The sequence below is a fragment of the Sus scrofa genome, chromosome X (assembly GCF_054392235.1).
Source record: "Sus scrofa isolate SSC_HxYL_T2T_F1_AM1 chromosome X, Sscrofa_HxYL_maternal_Yorkshire_Landrace_v2.0, whole genome shotgun sequence".
In the NCBI taxonomy this organism is placed as follows: Eukaryota; Metazoa; Chordata; class Mammalia; order Artiodactyla; family Suidae; genus Sus; species Sus scrofa.
Window position 1 is genome coordinate 14,673,248 of NC_139401.1, and position 25,299 is coordinate 14,698,546.

The following is a 25,299-nucleotide window of genomic DNA, read 5'->3' on the forward strand; positions in this document are numbered from 1 at the left end:
AGAGCTTTGGGAAAAACCTTAAAGGTTTATAATTATCTGTACTGACCCCATTCCTTGTTATTGCTGGCAAATTTATGAGAATCTAGCTGAGACTCTGGGTAGCCTATGTCGCTATATTCTTTGGTATTCCCTTGGAAGAATGTTGGGATTTCTTTTTCTTTTTAGACAATGGGTGATTGACAGGTATAGACAAGGGAATTCATTTGGACTAAAGGATGGCAAATGTTTTCTGTAAAGAGCAAGGTAGTAAACATTTTAGGTTTTGTGGGCCAGGTACTCTCTATCACAACCATTCAACCCAGCCTTTAAAGTGAAAAAGCAACCATAGACAACATGTAAACAGATGGGCATGGCTACATTCCAATAATTTTTTTTTTTAAAAATCAGGCAATGGGCCAGATTTGGCTGATGGGCTATAGTTTGCTAACCTCTGATCTAGACTCCCATACTTTGGTGTCAATTCCATGATGCTTGAACAAAAAAGGAAGATGAGAAAATAAAATTTGGAGCAACCATATAAATCAAGAGCATTGTTTGCAGTGACAAAAAAGGCAATGGTGCGGCAGAAGTTAGTAAAATGAATAAATAAAATGGGTTAATCAACACTCATGATAGCGGAAGGTAAAAATACATCTGATACTTGAGCTTTGGAGAAAAAGTACTTTTCCTGCCTCATGTCAGTGGTTTGAAGCTCCTATGTCACATTGCTCTGCTTTGAGCTCTCTTGTGAAATAATACAATGTGTTCTCCCTGGTAACAAAATGTTTGTCTCTTTGGGGGCAAGAGAACTCAAAATAAATCTGGAATATCTTGTTGAGGATATATTTTTTAAATGTTTGAAGATGATGGCCCTTAAAAGGGTCCCTCTCAGGCATGCTGTGACAAATTGAACATCAAAAAGTAAGCAATAATTACTAAATTGGGACCAGCTGAGCCTGTGGAAGGCATTAAGTCCATATTGACAGTCACAAAAAAGCAAATACGAAATATGCACCCTCGAGAATATTTCTACCACCTAGCAATCTGAGTTAATTATTTGTACCCAATTACTAGAACAGGAAAAGGGTGGAGGACAAATAATTCAAGTAACAAAGGTATATGGAGCATTTTAGTCTGTTTAATGGATATAATACTTTCCTTTCTTTGGGTAGTTTGAATTTTTTATGCCTCTCATGTGAGCTACAAATCAGCATATCCCATTAGTCATGTCATCTCTCCATGCATGTCTCAAACATAGATCCAAAACTGAGCCATCAAGGTCTGACACACATGCACACACATAAATATTTCCCTTCCAGTGTTTCATATCCCTATAAATGAACCACCATCCACTCAATTGAACTAGCCACACTCCATGTTCAATTGATTTCTGAGAGTGTGTCTTTTTCCACTTCCCTGACTCTCAAGTTTATCTTCTCTCCATAGACACCACCACCCTGGTTCAGGACATGATTTTTTTGTGACCTGGACCACTGTCATGGCTTCCTTATGGGTCTGCTCCCTGAAATTTTGCTTTTCTCCAATGCATTCTCCATTCTCTGGTTACATAAATACAGACATGGTCCTGCTGCCATTCTTGCAAATGCTCTGATGCCTCCTAAATCCTTTACAATGAAGGCCAGATGCCTAAACTCGGCTCATGAAGCCTACCACGATCTGGCTGCAGCTCGTCTGTTCTGCCTCACTCACCTTTCCCTTCACCCACTAGGCTCAGCCTTTCTGAGCCATCTTGAATGGATCAGTGCTTCTATGCCCTCGCACTTACTGTTCTCTTGCCACACCCAGGTCGCCACGCTCATCTTTTCTCAAATTCCAACCCATTCACCGGCTTCCCTCCTGTGCTCCCCTTCCCTTTGGAGGGCATTTTCTGTCTTACCAATTTTCACTGCAGGACTAGGGAAGGCTGCTCCTCATTCACACACTTACATTCTTAGTCCCAACATCACTCTTGGCACATAATAGATGCTCTGTAAATAACTGCTGAATGGCTGAATTAATACTTTAATTACTTGACTATATATAACTTTGGTAGGAGTTACCAAATTTCTTTTAGGGGGAGAGAAAGAATATGTAATTTGGGGAAAAAATACATCTTTGGCTATATAATCATGTCATTAATGTTAGTCTCTGCTTTTTAAATTAACTTTATATCCCATATTCCTTAGTTCCAAATAGGCAATGACTCCATATTTATTTATTCTTTCTCCTTTTTACCTGACCAACTTTCTAACTCTGAAAGGTTGTATATACTTCTACTAATTATACATATTTTTTTCATTTACAATCTGATGGGACTTGTGAAGATACCCATTCTTTTTTTTATTATTCAATGAATTTATTACATTTATAGTTGTACAACAATCATCACAACCCAATTTTATAGGATTTCCATCCCACAAACCCAGTGCATCCCCCCACTCCCAAACTGTCTCCTTTGGAAACCATAAGTTTTTTCAAAGTCTGTGAGTCACTATCTGTTCTGCAAAGAAGTTCAGTCTGTCCTTTTTTCAGATTCCACATACCAGTGATAGCATTTGATGTTGATGTCTCATTGTATAGCTGACTTCCCTTAGCATGATTATTTCTAGGTCTACCCATATTGCTAAAAATGCCATTATTTCACTCCTTTTAATGGCTGAGTAATATTCCATTGTGTCTATGGACCACATCTTCTTGATCCACTCCTCTGCTGATGGACATTTAGGTTGTTTCCATGTCTTGGCTATTGCAAACAGTGTTGCAATGAACATCAGACTACATGTGTCTTTGTGAGTCATGGTTTTCTCTGGATAGATGCCCAGGAGTGGGATTGCTGGATCAAATGGTAGTTCTATGTTTAGTTTCCTGAGGAATCTCCATACTGTTTTCCACAGTGGTTGCACCAATGTACATTCCCACCAACAGTGAAATAGGGTTCCTTTCTCCCCACACCCTCTCCAGCACTTGTTGTTTGTAGACTTTTTGATGATGGCCATTCTGGCTGGTGTCAGGTGGTACCTCATCGTGGTTTTGATTTGCATTTCTCTAATAATCAGTGATGTCGAACATTTTTTCATGTGTTTTTTGGCCATCTGCATGTCTTCTTTGGAGAACTGTCTGTTTAGATCTTCTGCCCATTTTTTGATGGGGTTGTTTGTTTTTTGGTATTGAGAAGTAGGAGGTGTTTATAAATTTTGGAGATGAATCCCTTGTCAGTCAATTCATTTGCAAAGATTTTCTCCCATTCTGTGGGCTGTCTTTTCATTTTGTTTAGGGTTTCCTTTGCTGTGCAGAAACTTTTAAGTTTAGTTATGTCCCATTTGTTTATTTTTGTTTTTATTCTCAATACTCTAAGAGGATCTGAGAAGATGTTGCTGTCGTTTATGTCAGAGAGTGTTTGGCCTATGTTTTCCTCTAAGAGTTTTATAGTGTCCGGTCTTATATCTAGGTCTTTAACCCATTTAGAGTTCACTTTTGTGTATGGTGTTAGCAAGTGTTCTAATTTCATTCTTTTCCATGTGGCTGTCCAGTTTTCCTAGTACCACCTATTGAAGAGGCTTTCTTTTCTCCATTGTACATTCTTGCCTCCTTTGTCATAGATTAGTTGACTCTAGGTGTGTGGGTTTAATTCTGGGCTTTCTATCCTGTTCCACTGATCTATATTTCTGTCTTTGTGCCAGTACCATACAGTTTTGATGACCGTTGCTTCATAGTATAGTCTGAAGTCTGGGAGCCTGATTCCTCCAGCTCCATTTTTCTTTTTCAGGATGTCTTTGGCTATTCTGGGTCTTTTATGCTTCCAAACAAACTTTAAAATATTTTGTTCAAGTTCTGTGAAAAATGTCCTTGGTAATTTGATAGGGATTGCATAGAATCTGTAGATTGCCTTGGGTAGTATAGTCATTTTGATAATATTAACTCTTCCAATCCAAGAGCATGATATATCTTTCCATCTATTTGTGTCATCTTTGATCTCTTTCAGCAGTGTCTTATAAGTATCCATTCTTTTAAAAAAATTTTTTTCTCATCCTAAATCACCATAAAAGACATTCTTTCACTTTGTAAGTTAAAGTACAGATGAAATATGAGGTCTGATCAGCATATGGGAGAATTTCTCTATATTAGTGATACATTGAAATGGAATGGTTTAAAAAAGGCAAAAAAGTAGTTTTCAGGAAAGCCACATTCAAGTACCATCTCAGACATTTCTATGATACATAGCTACATGGCAAATGCATGAAACCAGAATCCCCAAGACATGTTTCGTGAGAGCAAGGGTTTTGTATGTTTATCAGTGTAGAACAGTGCACCTAGAAAAGTGCATTACATAATAGTCACTGTCCAATAACTATGTGTATAATGAATGAACAAATGAAACTCTAGGCTATATAGCTGTTTTTAGTTTCAAATTGCTACAAAGTGAAGGTTATAAAAAATTCTGGCAATTTTATAAAATTATTGGGATAGGTCAAAATGTAGGTTTGTAAAGATTTTAAATCTAGAGATAACTACACATTTAAGGTGTTATTATTGGTGGTTGTATGATTTTCCTCTAATGCCTACATTCTCAATATGTAAATTTACTGGATTTTTTAAAATCATATCTGGGGTTTTATGCCCTATCATTGCAGGTAATGATGTGTTCTTTCATACAAAGTACATTATAATTTTAATATGACCTGAGATTATAGGTATTGCCAATAACAGTCATAATTTGAACGTGGTTTGTGTTTAGGAAAAAAAATTTTGGTATAGTGGCAGATTAAGAATCCAGGGAGCATGATTTCACATGGAATAACTTCAAAAGCAATAAGGAAACATTTATATAATTAACATATATTAAAAACTACAATTTAAAAATATTCCATATATTATCTCATTAATTTTTACAGTAGTCCTCTTGCATATGGATGGTATTATTCTCATTTCATGGATGAGGATAGTAACGAAGAGAGAGTAAATGAACTGCCCAAGTTCACACAGCTAGTAAATCACAAAACCTGCCATTGAATCTAGATTTTCTGCCCCAAATATTTTGCCAATTACATTATATGGTGGTGAGGAGTTTAGGTCAAAATATGAAGTTAGAGGGAACAGCCCTCAAGATTGCTTTCACTCCTGATATCAACTACAAGTTTGGGAAGGTTTCTCCAAAGCACCCTTAGTTTTAACTCACTGAACTCACTGAAAGCTATATCACTCATGGTTATGTTGTATTACAGGACAAGGACAGAGATTAAAACCAGTCAAGGGAAGAAAAACATAGGGCAGAGTCCAGGAAGTTTACAAACGCAAAATTTTCACAATCCTCTCCTTGTGGAGTCAAGATATGTTACTTTCTAGGTATTAATATGTGACAATACACAGGGAGTACTGTTAACCTGAGATGCTAACTCAGGCCTCAGCGTTCAAAGTTTTGACTGACGGTCCCTTATGTAACCATGATTGATCAACTGACTGCCCACGTGTTTGATCTCAGTCTCCAGGTCAACTGATACCATGTGACCCAAAGCCCACACCCCAAATCACACTGTTGGCCTTCCTGGCATGGCCAGCCCTCAACTTATGACTATAGTGGTGTGGCCACATCCCACCCTAAGTCACTCTGTTAGGCTATCCAGTATAACTCTAGGCATCCAGACAAATAATGACACTCCTAAGAGGCATAACATTGCAATAGCTCAGAGATTACCTCCTAGAAAGAGGGCAAAGGTCAGATGTTCTCTTTCGGCCAAATTCTTTACTACAAGACTGTGTTGTCAAAAGAGTTCACATAGAATAGAAAGCTATATAAAATCAATACAGTTGGTAAATGTATCTGTATATATATATATGTATGTCAATATGGCTTGTTGAAATAAAAAATTTGAATCTTGATTTGGTTACTCTACTATGGCCAGAAGATCAAATGAATTGGAAATGTGAGAAGTTCAAGATGAAAGGGACTATAACATTGTCATGGTTTAGATATGGCTCTTTTAGCTTTTAAGAAGAGGTACAACTGTGGGAAGTGATAAAAGCATATGGCTCATTGTTAGAGGAGGAAGGTCTACTTGGTTTATAGGGTTTTTTTTTTAGGAGCTCTTGGTTGTTTTAAGTTTAAAAAATGGATATCTATTATCAGACCAGCAACAGTCAACTCCTGGGGCTTTTTGCTAAAATTAATTTTGATACCTTAAAGAATACTGATGACATTTTAGAACAGAACAGCCTAAAAGATCCAAAATAAAAGCTTTCTAAAAAAGACTTTATCCTTTAGCTTTACCAAGAGGCCAAAAAAGAAATAAAAATGAGTTCTGCTATTAGACGTAAAGGCTCCAGTCATTTCTATTTATACAACTGCTCAGTTTTACCTAGCATAAAATAAAATAAAAGGAAGCAGCAGCATGAGTGAGCAGGGTGGTGAACAATAATTCCTTTTTGGCTTACAATTTATTTTCCTTGGTATAATTTTTAACCAATGAAGCAGATGAGGACTGTCTCCTGTGTCCTGAAACCCCAAAATACTATGCCTTCTGCTCAATCCCCTCCCCTAAGAGACCCCCTTTTTGGCCCCCTAAAATTCTAAGACGACTTCTGTTTCTTGGATTTCTCTGGGAAGGATATAAATCTGTGATTATCAAGGTGGATAAGGTTCATGTGTTACCACTCTTCCCAAGATCATTTGCAATTAAAAGACTATCATTGGGATGAAATTTTCTAATTATAGTTATCATATTAGATTTATTAGTTAGGATAGGCAAAGCTCTGTGGTGGTAACAGATCTCCACATTTCAATGGATTGACACAGTAAAGGCAGTTAGAGTACAAATTCATGTGAAATGGGGCTTCTCTTGCCTGCCTCTTTTCCTAATGCTGACTCAGGGACTAGTGTGTCAGGGACTAGTTACTTTTATTTTGCCATTCCGCCATTTTGGAGTCCTTGGCTTCTAGCTGTGTGGACCAAAGAATAAGAAAGGATCAAAAAGGTAATCTGCCCTTTATGAGACTGGATGTGACACAACACTCTACTCAAGCTGATTGGATTAGCTACAGAGTAGCATGACAGCTGGGAAATGGAGAGAGCAAAATGAGGTATATTTTGAAGACAGAGGGAATTTAAGGAATCTACAAATCACAGTAGTAGAGAATTATCCCCTCTGCCAATAGTTTAACTCAAGTTTGGATCAAGAGTTCAGCAGACTTTTATTGCAAATCTATTGTGAGTCAAGAATTGTGCCAAGTGCTGGGCACACGCAAAAGTAAAATGTAGTTGTTATCCTCAAGAACACCACTTGAGTGAGGGAGGTGGACAGGTAAACCCCTAACTACAATACAGTATGACATTTACAATAATAGATATACAGGTTACATTTGTACAGTGTGTAACTCTTCAAGATTACAATGTGAGGGTGAGAATTGTGGACAGCATGACACAGTAAGTAACCCCTAGACAGGTGTGGAAGAAATTCTGCAGGCAGAGAAAGAAGAAAGAGAATAAACCTGGGAGGAAGAGCTAATAATGTCAAAACTGCCAAAGCAACTGAGAATGTGGTGTGTTGAAGAAGTGGCAGTGGAAGGCACAAGGTCATTTCAAGGTGGAGTAGAATACAGGAGGCTGGGGAGCTGGGCTGGGGGCAGCCTTTGTATGTTATTCCTTTTAGCCGTGCTGAGATGTTTAGTGTCCTGTGGGCAAAAGGAAACAACAGAAAGGTTCTTGGCAGGTAGGTGATCAGCGACTAAGGTGCTCTTGAAAGCTTAAAAAATTCCTAATCTTTATCAAATTTTCACCATGAGCCAAGCATCAAGTGGAGCATTTTGTGGACATGATCTTATTTCATCCTCTGTGAAACCTTATAGGGTAGTATTATTATCTCCATTTTCATATGAGGAAACTTGAGGCACAGAGGTGGCCAGTCACTTGCCCAAGGATACACAGCTTATATGTGATGGAGCCAGGATTAAAACCTAGGCAATAGGGGAGTTCCCATAGTGGCGCAGTGGTTAACGAATCCGACTAGGAACCATGAAGTTGCGGGTTTGATGCCTGGCCTTGCTCAGTGGGTTAAGGATCCGGCGTTGCCGTGAGCTGTGGTGTAGGTCGCAGACGCGGCTTGGATCCTGCGTTGCTGTGGCTCTGGTGCAGGCCGGCAGCTACAGCTCCGATTCGACCCCTACCTAGCCTGGGAACCTCCATATGCCGCGGGAGTGGCCCAAGAAATGGCAAAAAGCCAAAAAAAAAACACAAAAAACAAAAAACAAACCTAGACAAAAGGATGCTGGAGTCAGATCCTATCTCTAGACCACAGCTGTCCAATAGCAACATAATGTGAACCCTGTAAGAAACTTAAAAATAAATGATAAAAAAATAAAATGCCTTCAAAAAATTTTCTAGTAGCCACATGAAAAAAAGTTTAGAAAAGCAAAAAAAGGTGAAATTAAATAATTACACCATTTTTCATTTAATACAATAGAGCCAAAATACTATTATTCTTTCAACTTGTAATCAATATAAAGCACTGTTAATGAGTTATATTATTTTCCCATACAAGGTCTTTGACATCTGTATTTTATACTTGCAACACGTCTCTATCAGACTAACCACATTCCAAACAGTCAACAGTCACATGTGGAAAGTGGCAGCACTAACCTGGAAGGTTTATTTCTGTGCTTTTAGGGGAATTTAGCTAAAAGGTACTAAGGGGCCATAAAACTAAATGTCTACTTCTGATTTCAAGTGATTTGTTTATAAACACAAACAGATTAAACAGCTAGATTTTAGGTCATTTTCTCCTCTCAAAACTTATTCTAAAGTCTGCTTTCCCTCCTCACGGCAGTATTCAGCAGTAATTATACCTCAAATGGTAAATTAGCACATCTGGCACTGGTAGGTGTCATGGTTCATTGTCATGACTATACATGACAGATTGGATTATTCAAGCTCTACATGCAGAAGGGCCCACAAGCTGCCTAGTATCTAGCAAATTTTCTCTTCCAAGTTTGATTTCCTCAGAGAGATATTAGGTATTATATATGCCCAACATGTTTTGAATGCCAATGCGTAAATTCTAGCAATTCCTATTAGGGTCAGCTTGTGCACTCCGGGGAGTAATATCAAACATGGATAATTGAGTTTCCCAAACAGAGGATGACCTCACTGTTTGCCCTTCACAAATACACATGGTCCCTTAGCCTATTTAACTAAACTCCTATGTAAATATATCTTGTGGGAAAGAAGAGTTTATATAAAGCCATAAAATAGTCTTTCCCAAGACCTCTCTCCTCGCCAGATTCCTTTGTGCCCATTGAAAATTGTGCTTTTATTGAAAATCTATCCATCTGACATTCCCACATCAACTAAGATAACTCCGATTATATTTTGAAGCACAAGACACACCAGATAAATTTGTCTGTGGGAAAAAGTCTGTCCAGGGTATATATGGGGAATATACTCTGTATATTCTCAAGACTTGAAGAAGTATAAAAATTAGATATGGAAAATACTGCCAACCCTAGTTAAGACAATAAACAAACTGAGTGGTTGTTTACATTGCCAAAGGAGAAAATTTTCTCTCCTTCAAAACCTACAATTAATTTAATAAACTTTTTGAAGCTTCTATGTCCAAGTAATTATTCTGGATATTGGGAGATGGCAAAGGGTACAGAAATGATTATATACTGACTCTGAATGCAAGTAAGATAACACAGTGGCTAAAAGTTTGGACCACAGTCTGAGACAAATCTAAGTTAGAGGTATAGCTTCCTAGCTTATTTGACCTTGAAGTGAGCTATTTCAACTCTCTAAGCCTTAGTTTCTACATTTATAAAGTGGTATTAATAATAGAGTTGTTATGATAATTAAAGTATGACATAAAGAAAGCATTTAGTTTAGCAGCTGGCAAAAAAATAAGTAGTTGATTATTCTTTTTTTACTGTCTTTGTCATTTTTGTTCTATTGTTGTCATCTTCCAGGGAGAAAGGCAGACACATAAATACTGATAATGAAAACCACTATGCAACAAATACTACTTGTGGTACAAATCAACACTAGGCAGGTAGAAAAAGAACTATTCATTCTGATTAGAGTTAGAATGTTTTAATGCAGGTGGTAGCCTCTGCCTAGGGCTTTGAAGCATGAAAAGGGAGAGAAGAAAGAAGGAAATTCTTGGCAATGCTGCATACAGAGAAAATGTCATACATAGTCTAGGGAAAACAAAAGAAGAAAGTGGTGTGTTGATGTGTTGGATTTGGCTTGAAGAATAATTTGGTTCCCTGTATGGGTTATGAATATTGGACTAAAATATTTGTGACTTTTTAATAAATGGACAACCATGACTCATTTGTGAGAAGGGCAATCACAATACAGCATGTGGTTTTGAGAAAGGTAACACTGAAAGCTTTGTAGAAAACAAAATTAAGATGGAGACCATCTGGGCAGTTTCAAGATAGGGCTGGTATATAAGATGGGTCATGAAAAATTAATTTCTTGATTTTCAAGCCTCAACTACTACTAGTACAAAGATATTCTGAACATTCAAGAGATTATGAACATAAATGATATTGTGAACCCTATCCCATCTTCTCTTTCACCCTTGTATATTCTTAAGACTTGAAGAAGTGTAAAAATTAGATCTGGAAAATACTGCCAACCCTAGCGAAGATTAAAAATTAACCGAAGAGCTTTTATTTTCAGTATCTAGTATGATCATAAAAATGTTATCCTTTGGTAAGAAACAAGCCTAGAGGATTTTTAAAAATACTGTTGTCTATGTCCCACCCAAGTCTATTTACATCAGAATCTCTAGGTTTGAAAACCAGTGATCTCTGTTAGGTGTTTGGAACAAATCTGGATATTTACTAAACAGTGACTTGATGGCCAAGTGCATGCTAGTCCTTTGTAAATATTCTGTGGACATATGAAATAAATGATTATTATCTAGAAAAAAGCAGTGACTTATGACTTGAGATAACTTATACACAGTGTTGCACACAGATTATCTGATTCAAGTCTTCCCCTCCATTTTCTACGTGAATGATTTGTAGAGAAGTGACTTAGCAAGGAAAAGTTCACAATCCCAATGCTTCTCCTCATGGAATTCTTTCCTCTTCCATGATGATAATGAGATCATCTGAAACACAGGAGTATCAGCCTAGTATAGTGCTTCTAAAATATTCCACCAAAGTACCCATTATGGTTAAAAAAGGATGAATCTACCCTTAGGGAACCAGCAAGCTTATTATATTTTGAACTGTCTTTTGTGAATGACATTTGCACAATATGTTTATACTTTCTTGATTTAAATAAAAGCTTCAAACTAAATTCTATCAAGTACAATTAACATGCCAGAAATATGTACTACAGTTTTCCTATAGTTTCCCAAGCCCCTTGGTACTCTCCTGACATATCCAAGAATACAAATACAGCAGCTGAAGAAACAGTGAGCAGGGAGAAGTTTTGACTTCAAATTATCAAACTCGAGACATACATAGTTCTGCTCCTAGTTAGTTAAGGTGAATTAGTTGATACTTTGACCTTTCAGGATCGCACACACCCATATACATATTAAATGATATTTGGGGGATCTTTTATATGAAAAACATTCAAGATGGAAATTTTGTATGATTCTACAAAGAACTGGAAGTCAGAGGCTTGTATGGTTACTAAAGCACTGAAACCCGAAAATCCTTGAATGAGAATGGTGTGTGTGTGTATGTTTGGTTTGTTCATTAATTCTTTGGGAATATATTATGCACAAATGTAAATCTAGTTAGATACCTTACTAGATATTTAACTAGATTTAGATATCTAAGTTTAGATATCTTACTTTTTTCTCTAAGATCAACGTTAAAACCCACATCTTCACGTATTTGCTGATTAGTTGCTTTTGAAAATGGATACAGTGAACAATTTCCCTACTTTGTGTTTCAATGATCTATATCTGCAATATAAAGTATCCCCAAATATAATGGCTTAGAACAGCAATGTCATATTATTCCTCAAAGTTCTGTGGGTTGATTGAGCATTTCTGGCTCTCGCCAGAGCTCACTGAGGTCAGCTGGTGGTTCTCCTTGGATAGCCAGGCCTGTCTCTTCACAGGGTCAATCATGTTAGCTTCTCCACCATGGTCTCTGGGTTCTGGGAGGACAAAACTTAGTGCACAAGCAAGTATCAAGCCTCTGCTGGAATTGTATTTACTGATGTTCTATTAGCCAAAGCAAGGTACATGGCCAAGTCCAGAGTCCATGAGAGAAAGAATTAGTTTACTGCAACATCTTGCCCATTTGATAAAAGTGGGAGACAACACTGTGATTTGAAGAATGCTATGAAGACATTTTCTCTCTTAAAAAAATCCCTTTGTTACATTAGCAGAGAAACTACACTCAGGAGGAATCTCATTCCATTGGATTAAGGCAGGGGTTCTCTACTGGAGTTCACTTCAGAACTAATGTGGCATTTTTCTCAAAAGGCAGATGGATATCTGGCTCCCAACACAGAGCAAGCCAATCAAATCACTCCACCTGGTTAAGACTGGGTGGCAAAGTCCATTTCCAATAATGATGGATTAACTCATAGAAGACCAAACCAAAGATGGAGCCCCAGTTCCTAAGGACTAAGAGCCAAGTGAGAAGGTAACTCATTGATGTTTCCAGATCCCTCCTTTTCCAGGCTGGCAGAAGTGGTGTTCACTCCTCCATCTGGCCTGTGGGAACTTTTGCCAAGAACTGTTTAGTTCTCCAGTCTCTCAACCAAAACTGAGAGGGGGTATCATTTTAACATACTGTTACAAAAAAAATTTAATGACTAATCCTTAGGAAGTTACATATTCCTTGATGCTGTCCTTGAAGTAGGCACTGCCAGGTGAATAAAACCAGTGACTTGCCAATATGGTTAGCACTTACTCTTGTTGAAGAGACCTGATAGTGTAGATGAGTACATTATTTATTCATTTAAAGTACATAAAATATTTTAAAGGAGTAGATCATACTAATGAAAAACTCACTGGTGATTACGGAAAAGCAATACCCGATTTATCACCAAACTTAACTACAATCAGGCTTAATTGAACTCTTAAATTAAGGAGTCTTCTAAAGTTGAATAAAGCAATTATTCTTAAGTTGAAAAAAGCAACTTATCATGAGCCTTTTCTTACTGTGAGTGTTTCTGGTGCCACTGAAGGTCTCAGAGGAGCAGCACGTGGCTTTCTCATCTCACCTGTCAGCTGAGTATTCCATTGTACACTTTCCCAAGAACACAAGTTCTTTACTTGTTCACCCTTCTAACTTCCTCAGGTCTTCTTATCCATGTGGCAAAAGTAAGAGGGAAAATAGCAGGTCTCATTGTGACTTTCCAGGTCTCAAGTTGAAAAAGTAATTTACTCAAACCACCTCTTCTTTTCCTCAAAGCAGCTTACATTGGCATGCATAATTGTTATAAATGCTGACTTCCATCAGATGCCTAAGATTATCCATTAACCATTCAAAGAGGCACCTGGCTCCTTTTGAAACAGTTGTATTTTTTAAGGACTACATCCCCTTTTTTATTTTTGGACACTGCTTTTCAAATGCACTTAAAAAGAACTGTTTCCAAATGAGCAGGTAAAGGTGTTGTTGAATGCACTGGGTGACGCAATTGGAGACAGGAAAAGATGAGGGCTTTTTCCATTTGCATGACTCAGTCATCATGTAGATCACATACATGCATGTTGACCAGAGAAATAAGCACCGATTTGACTCATGAGACTAGACCTGTAATTCTGGCTCTATCATCAATTATCTGTGAAGTCTTGAACATGTCATTTTACCGGGTGGGAATTTACTTTCTGCATGGGAAAAATAGGGTAGTGGTGGGCTAGCTTATTTCTAAAGTGATTGCCATGTCTAAGAGCTGGTGATTCCGGACACACTGTACTTTTCTTGATACTGACTTGATTCAGTCTACTCTTCGAGGCTGTATTTATTTTGGTAACCTTTCCATCAGTATTTGGGAATCTAAATTTCTTTTAAGAAAATACGACACTAATATTTTAGGGAAATATGGAGATGGAGGAGTGTCCTTAGGTAACAGGAGTTTCAATCTCAATGTATTAATAGTTTTCAGTCCTTTCTTCTTGAAACCTCATCTGTGAAACCTGATAGGATGATATATCCTTCAATTGTCATCTTATAAATGATTACAATGGGGCAGTTAAGAAACTATTCATGACCAGACCAGGTAGCTTAGCAACTTATATTTTCACTCTCGGAGGCAGCTGCAACCCTTGTACTATCCACCAAAGTATTCTAAATGCAGAAGATTGGAAAAAGTGCATCACGGCAAAGATGCCATTTAAAAATGTCCTGACAATGTTACTATCGTCAACATATATGCCCCAAATACAGGAGCACCCAGATACATACAACAAATATTAACAGACATAAAGGGAGAAGTTGATGGGAATACAATCATAGTAGGAGACTTTAATACCCCACTCACATCAATGGACAGATCCTCTAGGCAGAAAACCAATAAAGCAACAGAGATCCTAAAGGAAACAATAGAAAAGTTAGACTTAATTGATATCTTCAGGACACTACATCCAAAAAAATCAGAATACACATTCTTCTCAAATGCTCATGGAACATTCTCAAGAATCGACCACATATTGGGACACAAAGCTAACCTCAACAAATTTAGGAGCATAGAAATTATCTCAAGTATCTTCTCTGACCACAACGCCATGAAACTAGAAATAAACCATGGGAAAAGAAATGAGAAAAAACCTACTACATGGAGACTAAACAACATGCTACTAAAAAACCAATGGGTCAATGAGGAAATTAAGAAGGAAATTAAAAAATACCTTGAAACAAACGATAACGAAGACACAACCTCTCAAAATCTATGGGATGCTGCAAAAGCAGTGCTCAGAGGGAAATTTATAGTGATACAGGCCTTTCTCAAAAAAGAAGAAAGATCCCAAATTGACAACTTAACCCTCCACCTAAACGAATTAGAAAAAGAACAAAAAAGACCTAAAGTCAGCAGAAGGAAGGAAATTACAAAGATCAAAGAAGAAATCAATAAAATAGAGATTCAAAAACAATAGAGAAAATTAATAAAACCAAGAGCTGGTTCTTTGAAAAGGTAAACAAAATTGACAAACCCCTGGCCAGACTTACTAAAAAGAGGAGAGAAAGAACCCAAATAACCAAAATTATAAATGAAAAAGGAGAAATCACAATGGATACAGCAGAAATACAAAAAACCATAAGAGAATACTATGAACAACTATATGCCAACAAATTTGGCAATCTGGAAGAAATGGACAATTTTCTAGAATCTTATAGCCTGCTGAAACTGAATCAAGAAGAAACAAACCAACTGAACAGACCAATCACTAGAAATGAAATTGAAGATGTCATAAAAACACTCCCTACAAATAAAAGTCCAGGACCAGATGGCTTCACAGGCAAATTCTATCAAACATATAAAGAGGAACTGGTGCCCATCCTCCTTAAACTCTTTCAAAAGGTTGAAGAAGAAGGAATACTCCCAAAGACATTCTATGATGCCACCACCATCACCCTAATTCCAAAACCAGACAGAGATACCACCAAAAAAGAAAACTATCAGCCAATATCTTTGATGAATACAGATGCAAAAATTCTCAACAAAATCTTCACCAACCAAATCCAACAACATATCAAAAAAATCATACACCATGACCAGGTAGGGTTCATCCCAGGTTCACAAGGATGGTTCAACATACGCAAATCAATCAACGTCATACACCACATTAACAAAAGAAAAGTCAAAAATCATATGATCATCTCAATAGACGCAGAAAAAGCATTTGACAAAGTCCAACATCCATTCATGATCAAGACCCTTGCCAAAGTGGGTATAGAGGGAACATTCCTGAACATAATCAAAGCCATTTATGATAAACTCACAGCAAATATAATACTCAATGGGGAAAAACTGAAAGCCTTCTCACTCAAATCTGGAACAAGACAGGGATGCCCACTCTCACCACTGCTCTTCAACATAGTTTTGGAAGTACTAGCCACAGAAATTAGACAAACAAAGGAAATAAAAGGTATCCATATAGGAAGAGAAGAGAGAAAACTGTCACTGTATGCAGAAGACATGATACTATACCTAGAAAACCCTAAGGACTCAACCCCAAAACTCCTTGAACTGATTAATAAATTCAGCAAAGTAGCAGGATATAAGATTAACATTCAGAAGTCAGTTGCATTTCTGTATACCAGCAACGAAATATTAGAAAAGGAATACAAAAATACGATACCTTTTAAAATTGCACCTCACAAAATCAAATACCTCGGAATACACCTGACCAAAGAGGTAAAGGACTTATATGCCGAGAACTATAAAACTTTAATCAAAGAAATCAAAGAAGATGTAAAGAAATGGAAAGATATTCCATGTTCCTGGACTGGGAAAATCAATATTGTAAAAATGGCCACACTACCCAAAGCAATCTACAGATTCAATGCAATCCCTATCAAATTACCCATGACATTGTTCACAGAACTAGAACAAACAATCCAAACATTTATATGGAACAACAAAAGACCCAGAATCGCCGAAGCAATCCTGAGAAACAAAAACCAAGCAGGAGGCATAACTCTCCCAGACTTCAAGAAATACTACAAAGCCACAGTCATCAAAACAGGGTGGTACTGGTACCAAAACAGACAGACAGACCAATGGAACAGAATAGAGAATCCGGAAATAAACCCTGACACCTATGGTCAATTAATCTTTGACAAGGGAGGCAAGAACATAAAATGGGAAAAAGAAAGTCTATTCAGCAAGCATTGCTGGGAAACCTGGACAGCAACATGCAAAGCAATGAAACTAGAACACACCCTCACACCATGCACAAAAATAAACTCCAAATGGCTGAAAGACTTAAATATAAGACAGGACACCATCAAACTCCTAGAAGAAAACATAGGCAAAACACTCTCTGACATCAACATCATGAATATTTTCTCAGGTCAGTCTCCCAAAGCAATAGAAATTAGAGCAAAAATAAACCCGTGGGACCTAATCAAACTGAAAAGCTTTTGCACAGCAAAGAAAACCAAAAAGGAAATTAAAAGACAACTTTCAGAATGGGAGAAAATAGCTTCAAATGATGCAACCAACAAGGGCTTAATCTCTAGAATATATAAACAACTTATATAACCCAACAGCAAAAAAGCCAATAAGTCAATGGAAAAATGGGCCAAAGACCTGAATAGACATTTCTCCAAGGAAGATATACAGATGGCCAACAAACACATGAAAAAATCCTCAACATCATTGATTATAAGAGAAATGCAAATCAAAACTACCATGAGATACCACCTCACACCAGTCAGAATGGCCATTATTAACAAGTCCACAAATAACAAGTGCTGGAGGGGTTATGGAGAAAAGGGAACCCTCCTGCACTGTTGGTGGGAATGTAAACTGGTACAGCCACTATGGAGAACAGTTTGGGGATACCTTAGAAATCTATACATAGAACTTCCATATGACCCCTCAATCCCACTCTTGGGCATATATCTGGACAAAACTCTACTTAAAAGAGGCACGTGCACCTGCATGTTCATTGCAGCACTATTCACAATAGCCAGGACATGCAAACAACCCAAATGTCCATCGACAGATGATTGGATTCAGAAGAAGTGGTATATATACACAATGGAATACTACTCAGTCATAAAAAAGAATGACATCATGCCATTTGCAGCAACATGGATGGAACTAGAGAATCTCATACTGAGTGAAATGAGTCAGAAAGAGAAAGACAAATACCATATGATATCACTTACAACTGGAATCTAATATCCAGCACAAATGAATATCTCCATAGAAAAGAAAATCATGGACTTGGAGAAAAGACTTGTGGCTGCCTGATGGGAGGGGGAGGAAGTGGGAGGGATCGGGAGCTTGGGCTTATCAGACACAACCTAGAATAGATTTATAAGGAGATCCTGCTGAATAGCATTGAGAACTATGTCTAGATACTCATGTTGCAACAGAACAAAGGGTGGGGGAAAAATGTATACATATAAGGATAACTTGATCCCCTTGCTGTATGTACAGTGGGAAGAAAAATAAATTAATAATAAAAAAATAAAATAAATAAGTAAAAAAAAAATGTCCTGACATTGGCATCTCAAAGTTTCCCACACAAAAACCACCTGGGGATCATGTTAATATGCAAGTTCTGAATGAGTAGGTCTGTAATAGCGTATGAGATTCTGCATTTCTAGCAAGTTCCCAGCTGAGGCCAGTGCTACTAGTCTTTTAACACTGAGGCACTAAGGGGCTGGATAAAATGTGTGTGGATTGTATATAATTTATGCGTCAGCCTGCCCATTATAAAGATAGATAGGCTGAACACCTCTTCCGAAACACCCTCAGCTAAGGAGACAAGGATCTTTTTTCAAACAGCACATCAATAGAATGGCATGTTTCAACTTGAAATATTCATGACTTGTATTCCTCTGGTTTCTTTCAAGCATTTTGACATTTACTTAAGTAATTACTGTCACTTTCAAATGGCGGCCCATATTTTCGTCCTTTGTATATCCCTCCCCCCCATGTTATTATTCATGCCTTTGTTCTGTTTCCACTCTTGGAAGCTGCCTTTATTGGGTGTGCCAGGTGGATTCTGCACATATCCGGAATTAATCTCCGTGGCCCATCCAAGTGTAGCCAACTTCATTTAATCAAGGGAAGAGGCAGGGAGGGGAGACAGCGGCCAGGGTCGGGTGTGGGGGGGAGAGTGTGTGTGTGGCACCGACGACTGATGAGAGAAAATGAACAAACAAAAAAAAACTACTTTCTGCTCACGTCTTAGAACTAGCGGCGTCAGAATCTTGATGTGTTTGGCTAAATCCACTGCAAAGAGTGTCTTCCAGGGACACAGATTGACATGCTAGCCCCATATTGTCTTTGTTTCTCAAGATTATCCACATTACAAAATATTTCAGGGCTGACACACTGTCTTCCTCTGTGAGTCCATTTGGGATCTGAGTTGTGGGAGATGCTGAAAAGGAATGGGCGGTGCTCCTAATTGTGCCAAAATCTCTAAATATAGTATTAATCCTCTAAGCCTATTTAGTGTATTTAACACATAGCCAGTTATGCATGAATCTCCCATGAATGGCTGATTTTTTTATTAAAGGAAAAAGTCATTTTCTGATTAAGAAGCAGTTCCTTTTTAAATGAAAATTCTTTTGGTTCTGCCATACAGAAATAGATCATCAAAGCTCTCATAGCAATAGCCGTAAATATTTTGTACTTGTGCGCTTTTAAAATAAAACTTGCAGTCATTTTAAAGTCGATCAATTAGTCTTTGCCAAGGTTAAGTACATTTGGGTATTAGCGCGCTGTTGCATAATACAGTGAGCTTGCAGAACAGAAAGTAATCGGCCAAGTTTAAATGTTCATAGATTCTTTATTTTGAGAGAGACCTTGAGGCAGGCAATTAACACATAATTTATATTTTAATTTTTCAAGTAAAGAAATCCAGAAGAGGTCAACTAATTTAATCTAACATCTGAGTGGGTCAGATGGATAGGGGAGAAGGTGATGTTTTATGGTATCTGTCACTGTAGCAGCTTAATTGGTGGGTGGGTGGGGATTATATTTTAAAAAACGACCTCTTGATGATATTTCTTTAATTTTGATAACATACATTATTTTTTCTCCTAGCAGGCATTACACCTCCTTCTTTTCCCAAAGAGACAAAAGAGCAATCCTTAATAGGCAGCTTTTGGTTATGTGACTTAGAACTGTTGCATGTAAGTATCCCATGCAGTAGGCTGTAAAATGCCTTCCACCCCATTGTAAGTGGCAGAATCTCAATCTCTCTCTCTCTCTCTCTCTCTCTCTCTCTCTCTCTCTCTCTCTCTCTCTCTCTCTCACACACACACACACACACACACACACACACACAGCTTTCACAAACACAAGTTTCAGATTCTACCTTTGGAATCATCAAGGTTAGCTGTGTGACGTCAGTGAGAGTGCAGGTTAGGGAGGAAGGGTTCTCTGAGGGGTATGCTAACGTCTTGCTGTGGAATGACTTCAGTGCTGATGCTCTGACTCCTCCCTCTGGGACTACAAATCCATCGTGACACACATCTGCAGGGGAAAAAATAGCTCACAGTTTCATTGACTCAGGCACAGCCTTTTTCTGGCAGCCTCTGTGGCACTTCAGGTGAGGTCTGCACCCTGTGAAGATCACAGAGAATGGAGAACACAGGGATCCTGCTCCCACTGTCCTCTCCTGGGCTCATTTCTATGCTCCTTTGGCAGTTAATCTTTTGAGTCTCCCTTTCTGTATAACCTCTCATCCCTTGAAATGCCTGAAATTGAACATGTTTACCTTCTTTTATGTGATGGATGCTACTAAGAATTGCTTATATAGGTTTAATCTTCTTTTTCCTTGACTCAGATCATCGCATGTGATGTCTTCTTTTCAACTCAGGGTGATCTAACACTTCAGATTTTGCACCACCATTCAGTCGAGTAGTCGATGATCTGTACAACATCACAATACATTAAGGAGGCTGGCTATTTACATGGGCCTTTAATGCAACACTTGAGGGTTTGGAGGGCATGGAACAAGGAGCTAACATGTCTTTTACTCTGATGCCTCTCTGCGGTGAGCATACTAATACTGGAGAATATTATATTGGAAAAGTCACCTCTTGAGAATTGCTCCCTAATATTGATTCTAATACCAGTGAATAACCTCTGATACTATAAAGGACACTCATTCTTTTTTTTTTTTTTTTTTTTTTTTGGTCATATCCATGGTGAGGGATCTGAGGGATCAAACCTGCATCACAGCAGTGACAACACTGGATCCTTAACCCACTAAGCCACCAGGGAACGCCTAGAAAGAACACTCATTCATTCTATAATCACCATCCATAACACTAGTGAGGAAAGTTTAGATCTTTTCTATCAGATACTGGAGATTTAATCAAATGAGGCTTAAAATGTGTATAATACATTTAAGTACCTATTCCACAAGTGAAGTAGCACCTTCTGGTCCACATTACACCCTTTCAATAGTACTGGTACCATCATCTCAAAACTGGATGATTAGAATTATAGTCAAAATTGTCATTTATTTCCTTTATGATCCTACTTGAGAACTTTGCCTACTCATAAGTCATGAAAATAGTATTCTATATTTTCTTCATTGCCCTACTCTTACATTTATGTCTACATTCTATCTGAAATTAATTTGGGGAATAAGGTGGGCTAGTAGTCAAGATTCATTATTTTAACTATTTGGATATTTACATAAACCAGGGCCATTTATTGAAAATACCATTTCTCCCATTGTACAGCAGAGTCAATGATGTCATAAATCATGTGACTATATATAGGTGGGTCTGTTTCTGGACTCTATTTTGCTTCAATGGTCTATTTGTCTCTTCCTGTACCAATACTGCATAGACTTAATTCCTTTAGATTTATACTAAAATTTGATGTCTGGCAATGTCCACCAGCTCTTTGCTTCTTCAAGATTACTGTGGGTATCTTGGCCTTTGCATTTCTATATAGATGTTATAGTCAGTTTGTGCATTTTTGGAATGATTGAGATTGCATCAAATCTATACAGCCATTTGGAGAGAAATAGTGTATTTCCAATATTGAGTCTTCTAATCCATGAATATAGTATACCTGAAGGAGTAGGACTGAAGTTGAAAAAGATCTGCCTCCCCCCAAATCAAGCATTTAGTTGAATATCAGATATGTCCTGAAAAGATATGTGAAGAAGGTGAATATTAGCTTCATTCCTGCTTTCCATTCTTTTTGGTTTTCTCTCCTTTTCCTACCACCCAAAGCCCAATGAAAATTTCATGAATTCTTTTGGGTGTCTGGGCATTCATCTCATCCAAACTCTGGATTTCTTCTTTCCAATCAAAACTCACATATCACACAGTAACACAGTACAAAATTGTGATGAGTTACTCATTTAAGAAATTGGGAGTTCCCCTCATGGTTCAGTGGTTGACGAATCCGACTAGGAACCATGTGGTTGTGGGCTCGATCCCTGGCCTCGCTCAGTGGGTTAAGGATCTGGTGTTGCCATGAGCTGTGTTGTAGGTTGCACATGCGGCTTGGGTCCTGCCTTGCTATGGCTCTGGCGTAGGACGTCCACTACAGCTTCAATTAGACCCCTAGCCTGGGAACCTCCATACGCCGCAGGAGTGGCCCTAGAAAAGTCAAAAAGACAAAAAAAATGTTATGTTGGGAATTGTAGGAACTGCATCAGCAAATATCAGTAACTATGCTCACGCTACTGCTATATAACAACAACAACAAAAAAACCCCACACAATCTCAGAGGTATACAGCAATAAGCCTACAAGTTTGAAGATGAGGTTGGGACAACTAATGTGGGAGGGACTGGGATAGAGAGGCTCTGCTCTCTGTGTCTCTCATTTTCTTCCTGGGAACTTAGAGATAGTAGATCTTCTCATGATGACAGCAGAGGTGCAAGTAAGAAAGTCTATTCTCTCAAGATCTTTTCAAGCCTGTGTCTCCCCATATCCCAGTGTCTAGTGCAAGTTAGTGGACAGACCCAGAATCAAGAGATGGGCAAGTATATACCTATAAAAATGGTACAGGGATGAGTGAATAATTTTTAACAATAACTTAACATACCACAGTTGGGAAATCTTACAAGCTCTTAAACCAAATGAGCTTGTTAACTGCCAACATACAATCTTATTTTATTTTAACTAAATAGAAAATGAATAGTGTGTTTGTCACCCTAAGAAGTCCTATGGATCCAGTTCACATTTCATCAGTGACATGATCTCTTATGACTCCAAAATTAATTTAATTAATCCTGTCCTCTCTTACAGTATCACTTCACCACAACTTCAAGCTGACCCAACTGATTCCCTCTCTACTTTTCCCGGTCTCTGAGAATGGTCCATCCAAATCTCCAAGCAGAATTCTGGGAATGTTCTTGATTATTTCCTTCATTTGGTCACTCCTTAGAGTCAATCAATCCCCAGATGCTATGCATTATCTTTCCTTAAATTCTCTCAAATTTAAGAGATCGCCTCTTTTCATAGTTCAGGCTACCCTCATTTTTCATCTACTCTACTGCATCTGCCTCCAAACTGGTCTCCATAATTCCTGACTTGATTTCCTCTAATCTAAATTCCATACCTTAATTTAAGGGGTTTTTCAAAACTATCTCACAATGACATTTCTCCTGCTTTCTAGCCAGATCCCACAATCCAACTCACTTACCAACTGAATAACTGTGTCTGAAACTAATTGTCCCCATTATCCATTTTCCCCTTTGAACTTTAGTAATAATATCCTTGAGTTTTTGCTGTGTGACTGACCAGATAAAGACTGAGTTTCCAATCTCTCTTGCAGTCTTATTATTTGGTGTTGGCCAAAACGATATGAACAGAAGTGATAAGTGAAATATTTCACTTGTTTGCTTTGAAGGAAAGGAGTATGCCTTCCTCACTCCTCCTGGAATATAGATAAGATGGTGGGAATTGGAGTGGCCATTCAGATCATGGAGATGGAAGCCATGTTGGAGATTACAGAGAAACAAGATGGAAAGGCCCTGGGTACCTCACACTATAGATCTGTATTATCTCCCTGGATGATTTATGATTGGAGTTACAAGTGGGAAAATAAATATCTATCTTGTTTAAACCACTGATATTTTGGTGTCATCGTTAGAGCAAGTGAGCCTGTATCATGATATTATTGACTTCTGTCCATCTTTACTGCCATGTCATTTACAACTTCCCAGACCAGTTGATGATGCTTGCTTTGTCACTTCTTTGTGCCCTTACATGTGTGCCCCACTCACATACTGTGTTAATTTCCCATCCTTTCAAATTCAGTTAAAGTCTTTCCTCCTCTGGAAGCCTCAGGAATGCCTCCTTCATTTGGGTATTTAAAAAATATCTGTCCCCTGGTCTTCCAGAACATTCACACTGGGCATTACCCTATTAAAGCATTTAATCCATTATGTTGAAAATGGGATTTGTTTGTCTGCCTTACTTTAGCATGTCTTCTTTCTCAACTGCCCCACCAGTTCTCTTACTGCGGGCTCCTGTATGACAGGATTGGTCTCTATTATTTGTTTATTCTGGATACCTTAACTGTGGGTGATAAGTAAATTTAAGTGAAGTGAATAAATGAATAAATGATTTCTCTGCACACTTAGTGAGTGTAAATCTTTTTAGGCCGTTTTGTGTCACCTAGAAAGAAGCAACACAATCGAGTCAAAGCATTTGTTAAATTACATGTTTTTCATATTTTAGGTATGCCTCAACTGAACTCTGGTGGAAACATTCTCTTTTTCATTCAGATAAAAGAAATGGAAAAATTTTCAGAGGGGGAAATTATTGAAATGTGAAGAATTATTTTGATTTAAAATAAAAATCAGCTGCCTGGTAGAAGGTTTTGCTTGGTCTCAGGAAGAGACCAAGTATTTCTATACCTATTAAATTTACATCTACAATTTTGGTTTCTTTGACTTATCTGCCTAGTGAGACTAACAAACAAAACAAAACAAACAACAACAACAACAACAAAGGAAAACCTTCCAATGCCCCTGAACAGAATGCATCTAAGTTTGAACTGCCTTTGAGGACCTATCTCAGGTGGCATTTGTTTGTCTTTGTGTAAAGAATTGTCCTCTCCCCTTCCTCCTTGAAAGGCCATTTCCTTTTCCTCCTCCAGCCCAAATATAAGTTCGTTTTGATTCATTCATTGACAGAAGGAAAGTCCCAATTACAGAAGCTCACGGGACCTAGAATTGTTACCTGACAGTGACATTTGAAACTGTTTAACTTTATATTGCCTTTGAGTGATAGCTCAAGTGTCTGGGCACAAGGTAGTATTGAAGATGCTTACATATATTCCCTTTTCTGTGTACCGAAAACCTCAAGATTTGGTTTAAAAATCCCTTTAATGTAGATGTTCAGTGAATTGATCTCTTTTTCTAATTATAATTTAATGATTTTAAATAATGTATGGTCATTGTAGAAAATATAGACAATAGTCAAAGGAAACTAATGAAATTTAAATTATCCCTAATTTCAACAATATATACTCATTGTAGCAAAACAGACAATAGTTAAATAAAAATATTCAAATTTTCCATAAACTTAACATCTAGATAGAACCACTATTACACTTTCACTCTTTGTAGGTATCTATAATACACAGATGTAAACACACATTTTTAAAAAAACATAAAAATATTATACATGTTTCTTAACCTACTTTTATACTTTATAATATACAAATGAACAATAACACTTT

General features: G+C 37.7%; 1 protein-coding gene across 22 annotated transcripts in view; it reads right to left on the minus strand.

The window, feature by feature from the left end:
- FANCB (FA complementation group B) overlaps positions 1 to 25,299 on the minus strand; it is a 742,096-nt gene that overhangs the window by 342,439 nt on the left and 374,358 nt on the right. For 3 of the 22 annotated variants that reach the window (XR_014835756.1, XR_014835755.1, XR_014835743.1), the window contains 2 exons: positions 20,355 to 20,509; positions 19,402 to 20,110 (listed from right to left, as the gene is read on the minus strand). The exons of 16 other annotated variants lie outside the window; for them this stretch is intronic. The gene's annotated coding sequence lies outside the window, so the exon portion shown is untranslated. Of the gene's footprint in view, positions 1 to 19,401; positions 20,111 to 20,354; positions 20,510 to 25,299 lie in introns of those variants that run through there. 3 more of the 22 variants (XR_014835752.1, XR_014835745.1, XR_014835736.1) reach the window with 3 other exon arrangements.